The following is a 16,656-nucleotide window of genomic DNA, read 5'->3' as shown; positions in this document are numbered from 1 at the left end:
AGAGAGAGAGAGAGAGAGAGAGAGAGAGAGAGAGAGAGAAAGATAAACAAGAGGAATCACCTATTTAAGGGTTGCTATTTATTTGTAATTTGTTTGAAAACTATTTGAATAAAATCATAATACTTCACCACTAACACTAAGTATGCAGCTATTTTTATAAAGATATTATATTGCATCATTAAATTTAAAACTACTTAAGCATTTTTAAAAATTATTTATATGTATTTTATACTCAAATGTACCACTGTGACGGAAAAATCTATTAAATGTTTTCAAAAAAGTTTACTTAATGCACTTGGTTGTTACATTTTATTAACCTGACTTTGCTAAAAAAAAATAACTTTGAAGTAAAAAGAAAAGGCTGTCTTAATAGATTGTAGAATGGGCCATGTTCTGGATTCATATGATTATTTTCTCAAATTATTATTTAACATCTTTCTCTATTCCCTAAATTTCCTGGAAACTATGAAATTGTTCTAATCTAAAGGACTGCATGAATACAGGGTAAATATTTCTGGTAAGAGTACTTCACAGATGATGCTTGATACTTTGTGTTGATTCACATTAAAAGGGACTTGATAAAAGGTTATCGCATTTTTAGTAATGTTAACTTGAACACCATTTTATAAAGGATATAACTGCCATATCTCAAAAATATAAAAGAATACCATTCACTTTAGAATTAGCAAGTACTATATTGGATAATACTTTGGAAGTTTAAAAATATTCTCTTAATAACTTCACTATTTTTAGGGTCTTTTGATAGTCTACACATGAATTAATTATTTCATTAAAGGTTGAAAAAATAATGACATCCTAATTGATCATTGCTTCTATACTACCTGCCATTCCTTTGCATTTTTAAATTGATTTTTTTTTCTTTTAAAGGGGAAGGTAGGTGGTTATATTTTAAATTATCAATCAATTTTTAGAGGAAGAAATTGGCATAATTATAATCATGATTGGTGAAAAATAAGTTTATTTCTTTACATTTTTAGTAGATTTACAAAAAATTTATTGTGATTCAAAAATATGAAATGTTAAATTAAATGCATAATAGGTTCATTATAAACAATTTTAAAAGCAAGTAGTTATATACTATTCTCCTGTGTTGGTATTAGTTTTTTTAAAAATATCATTATGCTTTAAAGGATGATTATTTCATTTTTTAAATATATTCTTATTGATTTTTAAAGAGAGAAGAAAGGAGAGGGAAAGAGATAGAAACATAGATGAGAGAGAACCATCAATATCTGCTGCCTCCTGCACATGCCCTACTGGGGATCAAGCTCGAAACACAGGCATGTGCCCTGACTGGGAATAAACTGGTAACCTCTTGGTGCATGGGTTGATGCTCAACCACTGAGCAACACCAACTGGGTATTTATTTCATTTTTGATAGCAGAGTATATTCATTATATATTTTTTTAAATATATTTTATTGATTTTTTACAGAGAGGAAGGGAGAGAGATAGAGAGTTAGAAACATCGATGAGAGAGAAACATCGATCAGCTGCCTCCTGCACATCTTCTACTGGGGATGTGCCCGCAACCCAGGTACATGCCCTTGTCCGGAATCGAACCCGGGACCTTTCAGTCCGCAGGCCGACGCTCTATCCACTGAGCCAAACCGGTTTTGGCTATTCATTATATTTATTAATGTTTATATTATTCTAATTCTGGCCATTAGAACACCTTCAAACTGGATATTTTTGTCCATTTGACATATCCCTTTTCATAGTCTTCATGTGCTTTCATGCTTTTAGACATACAAAGTTGTTCATGACCATTTTCCAGTTTGAGGTTTCCAAACTTGGAATCAATGGCTTTTCTAAGGAGCCTTGGTTTGGTTGTCATATAAATGGTGTTTGGAAAACAAAAACTGGGTAGCAGTTATGTTCATCATATATTCATTATTGTTGACATGTCACTGTTTTTAGCCATGTCAATAAAGTGCTAATAAATACATTTTATTTAAAATCATTTTCAGCTTATTTTTCTATTGCTATTCAATAATAAAAAGTTGTTTTTAATATTAATAAGTCATGATTTTAAGGTAGTCTCCTCTGTAAGTATTGGTGTTTTCATGGGGTGTTGAGGGCTTTAAACACCTATTCTACCATTTTATTGAAATCACTGTCTCCTCCATTGCTTACTTTGAAAATGTGATCTTATACTGTATGTGTTTTCATTTCCTTTTCTGCTCTACTTCTTCACTCACACTTGCTTTCAGAAGTTTTCTCCAATCCATTTCTTGTTTCAAACCCTATGTACTGGTATAGAAATTAGTAGGAGACATTGAGACATTTTCCTTTTATTCTTGTACTAGAGGCCCGTTGCATGAAGAGATTCATGAAATAGGCCTTCCCTTCCCCAGGCTGCCGGCACCGGTTTACCTCCGGCACCTGGGACCCAGGCCTTTCCTCCGGCCGGTCACTGCTCCGGCCGGAGCCTTCAGTCTTCGCTCTGCTGCTTTGCACCTGCATATGCAAATTAACCGCCATCTTTGTTGGGTTAATTTGCATTCTCTCCTGATTGGCTGGTGAGCGTAGTGAAGGGATGGTCAATTTACATGTTTGTCTATTATTAGGTAAGATATAAAGATGATCATATAATTTTTCTTATTATCTACTAAGATTAACTAGTTTTACAACACAAAATACTATCAGGATTCTTGAACTAAATGCTGAAAAGTCATAAAATATTTTCATAAAATATTTTCAGTTTTCCATTATTGAGGTCATTCTGTCATTCTATTGCAGATTATTTTTTATTAGAACACCATATAATGCTATACTTTGCTATCAAAAATCAAATAAATAAATAAATATATTGCAAGTTTGTTTTTTTATATTATAGATCAATTTAAGAATCATTGGAATTATCTGTTCTTTGATGATGGGACTGAAATTCACCAATCCGATGCTTTTTTGTATATTGATTGTAGGAAGTCTGATAGTGACTTGTTCAGTTTTTTTCTTTGGAAATTGGTCAGTTTAAACCTTTCATTTTAACAGTGGTAAACTATGTAAATTATATTTCTCTAACTAACCATTTGTTTCATGTCGCTTTTAAAATTTATTTGGATGTTATTATACAAGGTAACCTCTCATGATATTTTTAAATGTCCTCTATTTATGTTTAATTGATCTTTTTATCATTTTTTTATTTGGAGGCCTTGTTGCTAGTATGCTAGTCAGGAAAAGCTAAGAACCATATGATGTCTCTCATATGTGGGAAATAAAACTGAAAGTGAATGGACACAGACAACAGTGTGGTGATTGCCAGAAGGAAGGGAGGGGAAGGGGGTTGTAGGGTGGGGATGGAAGAGCATAATATATAGTCACAAAAAATGGTTTGAATTTAGGTGGTGGGTACACAGTGCAATAAACAGATCTTGTATCATAGAAATTTATACTTGAAACTTATATGATCCTATTAACCAATGTCACCCCAAAAAATAAATTTTTAAAAGAAAAAAAAAAAAGGCCGCTCTGAACATGGGTCTCTTAATCAAATATTCAAGGCTGAGATACCATAAGGCCAAAGAGATCTCACGGTATGCTGTGCCCTTCTATAGCCAAATGATTGAAGTCACTGTTGGCAACTAGCCTCTTTTGTGTAAGTAATATTAAAAGTATGTTACTAAGGCTGGAGAAGCAAGAGAGAGAAAAAGACTAGAGAGCTTAGATGGAGCTGAGAGAGAAGCTCAGAGGTAGTTACTATGTGAAGCTACAGAGACCAGCCAGTGTGCTGGGCAGGGGAGTGTGCTCGAGAAGCTGAGGCAGGCTCAGAGGATGTAGCTCTGATGTGTGCAGGGGAGACAGGAAAAGCTGCTGAGCCAGAAAGGCTGGAGAAGCTGCTAAGGCAGAGAGCTTAGATACCACTACGATGTGAGGCGGTGAGTGTAGGGGCAATGTGCAGCTGCGCAGATAATAACTTTGGGTATTGAGACTACTACTACTGTGTGGGAAAGATATGTATTTACCAGCTGGTATGCGGCTGCCTATATGGAATTGCTGTAAAGGACTGTTTTGTCTGATGGCTATATGGCCCCTGGCTTCTGCAATAAAGACTCATTCTTCTATACCCCAACTTCTCATGGCTTCTCCAGCTAAGACCAGGTGTCTTAGGAGGTCCAGGCCCAGGCAGAGGAGCTCAGACCCAACACTTACTACAGTAGGCAGGGTTCGAGAAGGAGCCTGCCCTGTGGTTGGTGTAGTCAAATGGGAGAATTTAGAAGAATATATGAACTCAGGGCAACTCAGCGCAGCAGTGCTGAGCAGAGCTCCTACTGTCTCTTACAGTAACTCATTAATTTATTCTTTTATAATTATTTCCTTGCTTCTGCTTTCTTTATTTTTACCCCTTAACTATCCTTAATGTTCTTTATTTATATTTCAGCAATTCCTTTAGTAGATGTGCTGAATTAAGGCTAAGAACTTTTACTAACAGGAATTGAATTGTGTTAGGTATTTCCTCCTACCTTTATTTTTAGCCTTTAAAATTATTTTTAAGTATGTCTCCTGTTTAAGTGATGAATTGGGTTTTGTTTTATTAAACAATCTGAAATTACTTTTTCTTTAAATGAGTTAAATCTGTTAATTAGTTAAATTAAAATGTGTCTTTCTTGGTTAATAGTCAATTTTCATTAAATGTTTAAAATGTCTTCTGCTTTTTAAACATATGTTTTGGTTTTGTTTTTCTTTATATATTTAGTGATGTTCTGGTAAGCACTTAATATAACATCCTTAATTCCTATTTCCTCCCTTATTCAGGCTTCTCCCTTTACTTCAAACTGTTTTTTATATTACAATCAATATATATTAGACTTTCGTCATCTCTTGTCTATTTCTCCTGTTTTCTAAGATGTGATATTTTTATTAGGACAGACCCATAACATTTACATACTATCCTATATAATAAAAGCCCAGCAACCAAACAGCAAAAGTACCAGAACTACCTGTTGACCAGTCACTATGATGCGCACTGACCACCAGGGGGAAGACACTCAACACAGGAGCTGCCCCCTGATGGTCACTGTGCTACCACAGTGGGAGCACCGCTCAGCTGACCAGGATGAGCAGCTGCTCCTGCTGCAAACCCCAGGCCGATGGGAAGGAACCTGGGCTGTGATCATCGCCTCCTTGGCCCGGGCTCCTCCTCCTCACTCCCTGCCACCTCTTCTGGATGTCTGTAGGACAGGCAGCACTGCTGCCAGGCTCACAGAGCTGACCCTGGAAACTGGGAGGCGGGTTCATGGCTGCCACGGGACTGAGGTCTACTCTGCCGCCTCTCAGTGCTATTGTCCCCTGGAGAGGCAAGTGCTCCAGCTCCACGAAAGATGAAGGACCAGGGAGCAGCCCTCTGCTAGTGACTTTGGCTAATGGCACTCTGTTCTTCAATATGACCACACTTTCTTCTTTTTTGCACTATCCTTGCCTCTTTGTTTTGCTGTGAAGTTCAGATCCATAACCAAATTTGTTAGTCTTTGATGTTTCTTTCTTAATGTATCTATACTAATAAAAGCCTAGGTGGTGTCGCACCTTCACATCATCACAAGATGGCCACCACAAGATGACCTTCATAAGATGGCCACCATAAGATACCACCAGGCCGGCAGGGGAGGGCAGTTGGAGGCAATCGGGCCAGCAGGGGAGGGCAGTTACGGATAATCAGGTTGGCAGGGGAGGGCAGTTATGGGCAATTGGGCTGGCAGGGGAGCAATTGGGCATCAATCAGGCTGGAAGGGGAGCAGTTAGGGGCAATCAGGCTGGCAGGCAGAAGCGGTTAGGGGCAATCAGGTAGGCAGGCAGGCGAGCAGTTAGGATCCAGCGGTCCTGGATTGTGAGAGGGATGTCTGACTGCTGGTTTAGCCTGGGCCTAAACCAGCAGTCGGACATCCCCCGTGGAATCCCAGATTGGAGAGGGTGCAGGCCGGGCTGAGGGACACTCCCCCCCTGCACCCCGCCTCCATTCATGAATTTTGTGCATCAGGCCTCTAGTCCTATCTAATAATAGACAAACATGGTAATTGACCATACCTTCACTACGCCTCCCATTGGCTAATCAGCACAATATGCAAATTAACCACCAACAAAGATGGTGGCTAATTTGCATACTGCAGGCAGGGTGGGCCAGCGCAAACAGCCATCTGGGCACCCATGTGCCACCTAAGCCCCGCCCCCAGCTGGGACCCCCACGTGCTGCCCTGGGCGGCGGGACCCTGTGGCCATGATTGTGATCGTGATTGGAAACTGGGCCGCAGGCAAGTCGGTACCCCAGGACCCAGGAACCGCCTTGCCTATGGCCAGTGATCGTGATCGTGATCGGAAAGCCGGGCCACAGTCAAGGCGACCCCCTGGAACACATGAGCCCCTTGATGAGGTCTGCAGGCGAAGCAGCGATCAAGCTATGAGGGGGAGGGTGGAGGGCGGAAGGAGCTACAGGAGCAGCTCTGGCCTGAGACTGAAGACTCCGGCTGGAGCGAGGAGCAAAAACTGAAGGCTCCAGCCACAGTGAAGACTGTGTCCAGAGCGAAGATGGAAGGCGGTGGCCAGAGTGAAGGTCTGGGTCCTGGGTGCCAGAGGAAAACTGGTGCTGGAAGCCAGGGGAAAGAAGGCCTAGTGCATGAATCTTCGTGCAACGGGCCTCTAGTATGTAAATAAAAGCTTATGTTTTTCCTTATGTTACTTATAATGTACATTTGGGATATTCATGAATTTGTTGATATTTCTTCCTGAAAATATTCTAATTTGGAGGACATACGAAGTGATTCAAAAATAGCAAATTTATTTCTCTAGGAAAACTTCACCCTCTATATTTTAATTGAGGAATTTAAATTATTCCTATTCATTATAATTGTGATGATTTTGTGTTTTCTTTAAATATTTTACTCAATTAATTTGTTTATTGTTTTGTTGTTTCTGCCCCCTTCCTTTTTTAACTGCACTGATCAAAGTTACTTTCTTTCTCTTTCACTATAATAATATGAAATATTATTAAATATATATTTTTATATTCGTTTTTAACCAAAAATAAAATAAGTAAATAACCAAACCAGAGGAGTTCTGCCTTAGTTGTTATCTTAATTTTTAATTAATTTCCCAGGTGACTACAGTGATCCACTCCAATCTTTAGATTCTGCTCTTTTTGTTCTTTATATTTTATTGCAATTCCAGTATTCTGCTAGTGAACTTACACTTTGGCAGTTTTCCCTGGCATGAAGTTATGGGTTCTCAATAATTTGCAGAGAATTTTCCAGAATTTACTTACTCCCTTCATATAATTATAAGATCCCTTTTGAATTTTCAGTACTGCTATAATTACGTTTTTATTTTTTATATCTCATGAAATTTTAGTGTGAGTTGAGTTGGAAAGAGACTTAATTGTGTACCCACAATCATTGAAATGAAATGCTATCTATTTCAAAGTTTTTCTCAGATGCTACTTAATTCTTAGTCAATTTACTAAGATCTGACCCAAAATACATACATTTTATGTATAATTTAATTTCTAATAGATCTATATTTACATTTGTCTTATGACATGATAATTAAATATTTTCATGACTGTTTTTCCTATCCTATCTAATAATAGACAAACATGGTAATTGACCATACCTTCCCTACACCTCCCATTGACTAATCAGCATGATATGCAAATTAACCGCCAACAAAGATGGCAGCTAATTTGCATACTGCAGGCAGGGCGGGGCAGCGCCATCCTGCCTGCCCCGCCGCCATCCGGGCCTGCTATCTGCGACCCGGGGCAGTGGGTGTCCCGTTTGGGACCTGACCCAGGGAGGCCGGGCTAGACTGTGGAGATCTGCCACCCACTGGCCTCCATCTGGCCCTCCCGTTGGGGACCCGGGGCTGGCGTGCTGGACCACGGCGATCCGCCACCCGCCCAGCCGCCATCCGGCCCTCCCGGATTAAAAGATTAGCAATGCCAGAAAACCAGGGCTGCTCAGAAAGACTCATGATCAACATCAACAACCTCATGCATGAAATCAATGAATTAACAAAATCGTACAAGATGCTACACGAGGTAGAAAAGGAAGCCCAATCTGAAGCAGCAGCAAAAGGTATTGCTACCACAGAGGTAACAATGGCAATTAAATACGATCATAACAGTGACCCAGGTAGATATAATTCTCCCCATGTAACTGAGGTTGCTGTCATATTCAGAAATGAAGATGGAGAACCTCCTTTTGAAAGGGACTTGCTCATTCATTGTAAACCATATCCCAGTAATCTGAATGCCACTAAAATGAAACAAAGAGTATCATATTTCCTACATTAGATGCCATAACATACCTATTCTTTTTCTACATGGTGAAAAAGGCTGGGAAACAGATATTGATTAAGACTCAGAGACAACAGTGTAATCGACAATAATACTAGACAAAGTGTAAGGACACGAGTCACACAAATGCAGTATTATGGATTTCATCTCTCTGTCCAGGATACATTCAATGCCATTTTTAATGCAGGAATATTAACTCAACAGTATATTGTCGATTCATATTCAAAAATGGAAGCCAATGAGATAAATTTCATTAAAGCAAACCAATCTAAGTTGAGAGTTGAAAAATATAGTGGTTTGTATGATTATCTTACTTCTAGATCTGAAAATGACAATGTGTTGATTGGTAAAATGATAACACTTCCATCATCTTCTGAGGGTAGTCCCAGAAATATGCAGCAGCGATATCAGGATGCTATAGCAATTGTAATGAAGTTTGGCAAACCCGATTTATTCATAACCATGACATGCAACACCAAGTGGGCAGATATTACAAACAATTTACAACACTGGCAAAAAGTTGAAAACAGACCTGACTTGGTAGCCAGAGTTTTTAATATTAAGCTGAACGCTCTTTTAAATGATATATGTAAATTCCATTTATTTGGCAAAGTAATAGCTAAGATTCATGTCATTGAATTTCAGAAATGCAGACTGCCTCACGCTCACATATTATTGATATTAGATAATGAGTCCAAATTATGTTCAGAAGATGACATTGACTATATAGTTAAGGCAGAAATTCCAGATGAGAACCAGTGTCCTTGACTTTTTCAAATTGTAAAATCAAATATGGTACATGGACCATGTGGAATGCAAAATCCAAATAGTCCATGTATGGAAAATGGAAAATGTTCAAAGGGATATCCAAAAGAATTTCAAAATGCGACCATTGGAAATATTGATGGATATCCCAAATACAAACGAAGATCTGGTAGCACCATTTCTATTGGAAATAAAATTGTCGGTAATACTTGGATTGTCCCTTATAAGCCGTATTTGTGCCTCAAGTATAACTGTCATATAAATGTTGAAGCCTGTGCATCAATTAAAAGTGTCAAGTATCTATTTAAATACATCTATAAAGGGCACTACTGTGCAAATATTCAAATTTCTGAGAAAAATATTATCAATCATGACGAAGTACAGGACTTCATTGACTCCAGGTATGTGAGCGCTCCTGAGGCTGTTTGGAGACTTTTTGGAATGGGAATGCATGACCAATCTCATGCAATCACAAGATTAGCTACTCATTTGCCAAATGATCAGAATTTATTTTTTCATGCAGATGATTTTGCTGAAGTTTTAGATAGGGCTAAAAGGCATAACTCCACTTTGACAGCTTGGTTCTTATTGAATAGAAAAGACTCTGATGCACGTAATTATTATTATTGGGAGATCCCACAGCATTATGTGTTTACTGATTCTTTGTGGACAAAACGCCGAAAGGGTGGGAATAAAGTATTAGGTAGACTGTTCACTGTGAGCTTTAGAGAACCAGAACGATATTACCTTAGACTTTTGCTTCTGCATGTAAAAGGTGTGGTAAGTTTTGAGGATCTGCGAACTGCAGGAGGTGTAACTTATGATACATTTCGTGAAGCTGCTAAACACCGGGGATTATTACTTGATGATACTATCTGGAAAGATACCATTGATGATGCAATCATCCTTAATATGCCCAAACAACTACGGCAACTTTTTGCATATATATGTGTGTTTGGATATCCTTCTGCTGCAGACAAATTATGGGATGGGAATAAATCTCATTTTATTGAAGATTTCTGTTGGAAATTACACCGAAGAGAAGGTGCCTGTGTAAACTGTGAAATGCATGCCCTTAACGAAATTCAGGAGGTATTCACATTGCATGGAATGAAATGTTCACATTTCAAACTTCCTGACTATCCTTTATTAACGAATGCAAATAGATGTGATCAATTGTACGAGCAACAAAGGGCAGAGGTTTTGATAAATTCTCTGAATAATCAACAGTTGGCAGCCTTTCTGACTATTACTTCCGCCATCGAAGATCAAACTGTACACCCCAAATGCTTTTTCTTGGATGGTCCAGGTGGTAGTGGAAAAACATATCTGTATAAAGTTTTAACAAATTATATTAGAGGTCATGGTGGTACTGTTTTACCCACAGCGTTTACAGGAATTGCTGCAAATTTACTTCTTGGTGGAAGAACCTTTCATTCCCAATATAAATGACCAATTCCATTAAATGAAACTTTAATTTCTAGACTCGATATAAAGAGCAAAGTTGCTGAAATCATTAAAAAGGCCCAACTTCTTATTATTGATGAATGCACCATGGCATCCAGTCATGCTATAAATGCCATAGAGAGATTACTAAGAGAAATTATGAATTTGAATGTTGCATTTGGTGGGAAAGTTCTCCTTCTCGGAGGGTATTTTCGACAATGTCTCAGTATTGTACCGCATGCTATGCGATCTGCCATATATGAACTAGTTTAAAGTATTGCAATGTTTGGGGATGTTTCAGAAAGTTGTCTCTTAAAACAAATATGAGATCAGAGGATTCTGCTTATAGTGAATGGTTAGTAAAACTTGGGGATGGCAAACTTGATAGCAGTTTTCATTTAGGAATGGATATTATTGAAATATCCCATGAAATGATTTGTAATGGATCTATTATTGAAGCCACCTTTGAAAATAGTATATCTATAGATAATATTAAAAATATATCTAAAAGTGCAATTCTTTGTCCAAAAAATGAGCATGTTCAAAACTTAAATGAAGAAATTTTGGATATACTTGATGGAGAGTTTCACACATATTTGAGTGATGATTCCATTGACTCAACAGATGATGCTGAAAAGGAAAATTTTCCCATCAAATTTCTTAATAGTATTACTCTTTTGGGAATGCCGTGTCATAAATTAAAATTGAAAGTGGGTGCAATCATCATGCTATTGAGAAATCTCAATAGCAAATGGGGTCTTTGTAATGGTACCAGATTTATTATCAAAAGATTACAACCTAACATTATCGAAGCTGAAGCATTAACAGGATCTGCAGAGGGAGAGGTTGTTCTGATTCCAAGAATTAATTTGTTCCCATATGACACTGGCCTCCCATTTAAATTAATTCGACGACAGTTTCCCATGATGCCAGCATTTGCAATGACTATTAATAAATCACAAGGACAAACTCTAGACAGAACAGGAATATTCCTACCTGAACCCGTTTTGGCACATGGTCAGTTATATGTTGCTTTCTCTTGAGTTCGAAGAGCATGTGATGTTAAAGTTAAAGCTGTAAATACTTTATCCCAAGGGAAATTAGTCAAGCACTCTGAAAGTGTTTTTACTCTTAATGTGGTATACAGGGAGATATTAGAATAAGTTTAATCACTTTATCAGTCATTATTTGCATCAGTGTTGTTTTTATATCATGAGTTTGTTGTTGTTATATCATTTTATTATTGTTTATTTATTAATAAAATTACGTATTATTTTCATATACATTGTACTCATTTCCTTTTATCTCTCACACTTTTATTATAGAGAAAAGGCAAATAGCAATATTACAATTTTTCCTCTAATTAATTCCCTTTCAATGTGCACGAATTTCGTGCACGGGGCCACTAGTAAATGTCTCAATTACTTTTGGATGCTGTTACATAATGCAGTTTAAAAATATAAATTGTAATAATGTATGGTAATCTATGTTAACCTAAATAGTAAGTTTATCATTGTATATAATAAAAGAATAGTAAATATTTACAGAAGGTGCAACTTTTAATTCTGGAATATTATATGAATGTATTGAAATATTATGAGTGTAAATATAAGATAAAAAGCATTTAATTGGTCTATGTCTACACCGAATTAATATAAAAAACCAGAAATCTCTTGTCCCTGTAAAGCTTTAAACTTACTTATTGTATGACTAGAGGCCTGTTGCATGAAGAGATTCATGCAATAGGCCTTCCCTTCTCCTGGCTGCCGGTACCGGTTTTCCTCCTGCACCTGGGACCCAGGCCTTCACTCCAGCTGGAGCTGCCTTCCATCCTCTGTCTTCATGGCCCTGGCCAGAGCCGCCTTCTGTCTTCCATCTTCGCGGCTCTGGCTCGCCTTCAGTCTTCACTCCGCTGCTTGGAGCCTACGTATGCAAATTGACCACCATCTTTGTTGGGGGTTAATTTGCATATCTTGCTGATTAGCCAATGGGAGGCGTAGCGAAGGTACAGTCAATTACCCTGTTTGTCTATTATTAGATAGGATAATAATTTTAATTCTCTGAGCCTTAGTTTATCTATTCATTTTTTAATATTTTATTATTGATTTTTAGAGAAAGAGAGAGAAACATTGATTTGTTGTTCCACTCTTTTGTTGTGTTGTTAATCCTCACCCAAGGATATTTTCCCATTGGTTTTTAGAGATAGTAGAAGGGAGAGGGAAACACAGAAAGAAACATCAATGTGAGAGAGAATCATCAATTTGTTGCTTCCTGCACCCACCGGGGCCAGAGCCAGGGATTGAACCTGCAACTGAGGTATGTGCCCTTTACCAGAATAAAACCCTTCAGTACACAGGCCAATGCTCTATCCACTGAGAAAAACTGGCTAGGGCTTCACTTGGTTTTTATGTATTCATTAGAGGCCCAGTGCATGAAATTTGTGCACATGGGGGGTGGTTCCCTCAGCCCGGCCTGCACCCTCTCCAATCCAAGACATCCCTCTCGCAATCCAGGACTGCTGGCTCCTAACTGCTCACCTGCCTGCCAGCCTGATCACCCCCTAACTGCTCCCTTGCCAGCCTGATTGCTACTAACCGCCTCTGCCTGTGGCCTGATTGCCCCCTAACTGCTCCCCTGCTGGCCTGATCGCCCCTAACCACCACTGCCTTGGCCCCCGTCACTGTGGGCTTTGTCTGGAAAGATGTCCGGAAGATGTTTGGTCTAATTAGCATATTACCCTTTTATTAGTATAGATTAGGTGATTTTTGCATGTGCTGTGGCCAGAGATTTGAACCTGCAACTTTGGCCTATCAGGACAACAGTCTAACCAACTGAACTACCCGACCAGGGCCAGATTATCTGTTCTTAATCTGGGAATAATATTGTCCTTATTAAATTTTTTATATATTTTTTATATATTTTTTCTCATCAATAATAGAGCAAAAACTGTGGCTGGTTATTTAACACTGGCAAGAAAATTGAGCAGATATTACCATTAAGAGCTAAATTGTAAGAATTTAGCTCTTACTACACCTAAGAGCTAAATTGTAAGAATTAAATGATATAAAGCATGTGAAACAGAGCAGTAAACTTTGACTAATATGAAAACGTAAGATATTTATTTTTACATTCATATCTTTTGGAAGATAAGTTAAAATATGAACTAAGTTATGCTCTGCAATAGTAGTCTGGTAATATTGGAGCCAACAGAACTTGACACCAATAGACAACAATATTATCTATTAGGTTATTTTTATTGTTTAGATATAAAATTAAATTGTAACAAAGATAGTGTCTTCTCATCAGGAAAGCAACAATGTACTGTAAGTTATATGTAATTTGACTTACAGTATTCAGATCACCTGAAATGCTTTAGGGAAGTAATGGTTCTCTGGGACAGGAGTTGGCAAACTAAAGCCTTTGGGTGCAATTTGTCCTGCTGCTTATTTTAAGGGCCTAAGAGCTAACAAAGGTTTTTTATAGTTTTAAATGTTTGGACACACAAATACACAAATTTTGATGCCAACCATGTGGATGTGGGCACACATGTAGGGACCATGACAGGGCACAGAGAGGAGGCCATTTACAAGCTAAGGGGAAACATCTCTAAAGGCTGACTCCTTGATTTGGGGCTTCTAGTCTCCAAAACTGTCAGAAAAGAACTTTCTGGTGTTTAAGTCACTTAATATGTGGCATTTTGTTATAACAGCTCTAGCAAACTAATATAAGTGTCCAGAAATAAAACAAAGTAAACAGCCAGCTTATTTATGTTTCTTCTCTGTGGCTGCCTGTCCGCTCCAAAGGCAGCGTGGTAGCTTTGACAGTCATATGGCCTGCAGTCTTACAATATATGCTCTCTGGCCTTTAGCAGAAAATGCTTGCCAATTCCTGGTGTAGGAATCAGGAAAGATTTGTACTTTAGCAGGAAATATTATATATAATGCTGTGATTTTGAAATGACTTTCAAAACATGTTAAATATTAACTAGGGAAATGCCACATAATAGTAACTCTCCTCTTTCTCTGTTTCTGTAGCATGATAGGAAAGAGAGGCTCTAAATAAGTTAGGATTACAATAGTTTAGCTGCACATGTGTAAAACAAATCCTTAATCAAAAGTACCATTATTAATTATGGTGACCATCTGATTAGTACTTTTACGGTAAAACTAACATTTCAAAAGGTTGAGGATAAAGACCCAGAAGATAATCTTTATGCTGATTATGTCTGGAATCATTAAGCCATGTACCATACTGAGGATCGTTATCAAGGAAAGATTCAGGTGAATTCCTAAGAAAGATTTTAATAGAAGGCTAAGAATAGGGTGCCATGTTAGATAAATTAGGTAGAGTTGTGTTAATTATAGTCAAGAGTTGATGACAGAAGCAGCAATACAGATGTTGCTATCAGGTGATTCTTATTTTCTTGAGAGTTGAAAGAAGCGTGAAAAAATAGTGTGAGGAAATACCAATCCAACTTTCCTGTTGAAATTTGGAAAAATAATATACCTCAAGGGACACCGTAGGTGTAAAGAGTTGCAAATGCCGAAGCTTTCCGAGGAGAGAAGGCTCTCCAAGTCCCCAGGGAGGGAGGTGAATGATGAAAGGGAGCTTCCTTGCCAAAAACTGTTGGATTGGGTTTCTGCAGCTTTATTCAGCACAAAAACAAATTGTAGGCAGTAACCTAGGTCTCCCAGCAACACAGACACACAAGAGGATGCGAGGTTCCATTCCATGAACCCACACAATTAAATGCTCTCAACAGTTGTGTTCTTATTCAATATGAAACGTACAAAAGAAATTACGTGAATAAGTATTGTATTCTTGCATTCTATAATGGATGCCCCTACTATGTGCCAGGTGCTCTCATTGGATCTGAGATAGAAGTATGAAACAGGATCCTTGTGCCTTATAGATAATAGACTTACAAAAGCAATAGAGTTGTCTTTAAAGAACATATTTGCTAATTCAATCATTTCTTTAAAAATAAAGATCATACATTTTCAGTTTGATAAAAGTACTGTCGAAAAGCAAACAAAATATGTCTAACCTATAAAAAGCCTTAATTGACACTCTTCTTTAGGAGAGTCTTAATACCTACTTGATAACTATTAAAATTATAGCTATTAAGAAATAGTCTGCTGGAAGATGAAAGCTAAAAGAAAACTACCATCATTCAATATATGTCAAGTGCTCCAGATTTTTTAAGATAGGTGTTCAGCATGCGTGTGGGAGCAGAGAAGTGCCATATGCATCATATTTCGTTTTGTGCTTTTTTTTCCCCCCATGGAGAATTATAATTTGATAGGCACACTGCATATAATATTATTTTTTTAATAAATCTTCTCCCTATACATCCATCAACTAGAAGCTAAAATGTGTGAAAAATATATATGACACAAAATGGAAAACAGGGACTAGAATAATGATTATTTAAATGTGAAAACGGTGGTCAAAATCAGCACTTTTCTTTTAATATCATGAATTTGATGACTTTTAACATCTCTATTTAAAGTAAATTATGTTTTAACACTGATGTAAATCCCTTCAGATCTCATTCTTTATAATTAAGTAAATTTGATATATTTATAGAAAACTTTGAAAATGTATGGCTTAAGTGCTGTAGTACATGCAGAAATTCTCTACCTTTGTGTTTTTGGCTGCTAGAAGGTTGATGTCCTCTAATATCATGCTCTTGTTTACTTATGATAAATTAGTTCTTGGTGTGTGTTTGTTGTTGTTATTTTGTCAAATCATAACATTTCCCACTACTTCTGACTCAGGATATTTGCTGTTTGTTTTCATAGTAAGATTAAGGGTTATATTTACCTGGAGCAGAACCTATTCTTGTATTCTTAAGGTAGTCCCTTCAATAAGGTCCATATACAGATGAAGGAGCTCCGCCCACCTTCACTGCTATTGTATTCCCTAAGGTAAGGGGATTTACCTCCGCCTTAGCTTTTTAGTCACCAAAACCAAGAGCAATTAGTAAAAAACAGGAAGGTGCTATTTAATTTGCCTGCCTCATTTATTTATTCCATTATCTGACATTACTTAGACATTTTTAATTATATTGCCTCTTTTTATTTGCTTATATAGAGGATAATGACAACACTTATAATATAACCCTACTGAAATTTC

This window comes from Myotis lucifugus, unplaced genomic scaffold (genome assembly GCF_000147115.1).
Source record: "Myotis lucifugus unplaced genomic scaffold, Myoluc2.0 scaffold_264, whole genome shotgun sequence".
Classification (NCBI taxonomy): domain Eukaryota; kingdom Metazoa; phylum Chordata; class Mammalia; order Chiroptera; family Vespertilionidae; genus Myotis; species Myotis lucifugus.
This window is presented reverse-complemented; position numbering follows the sequence as displayed.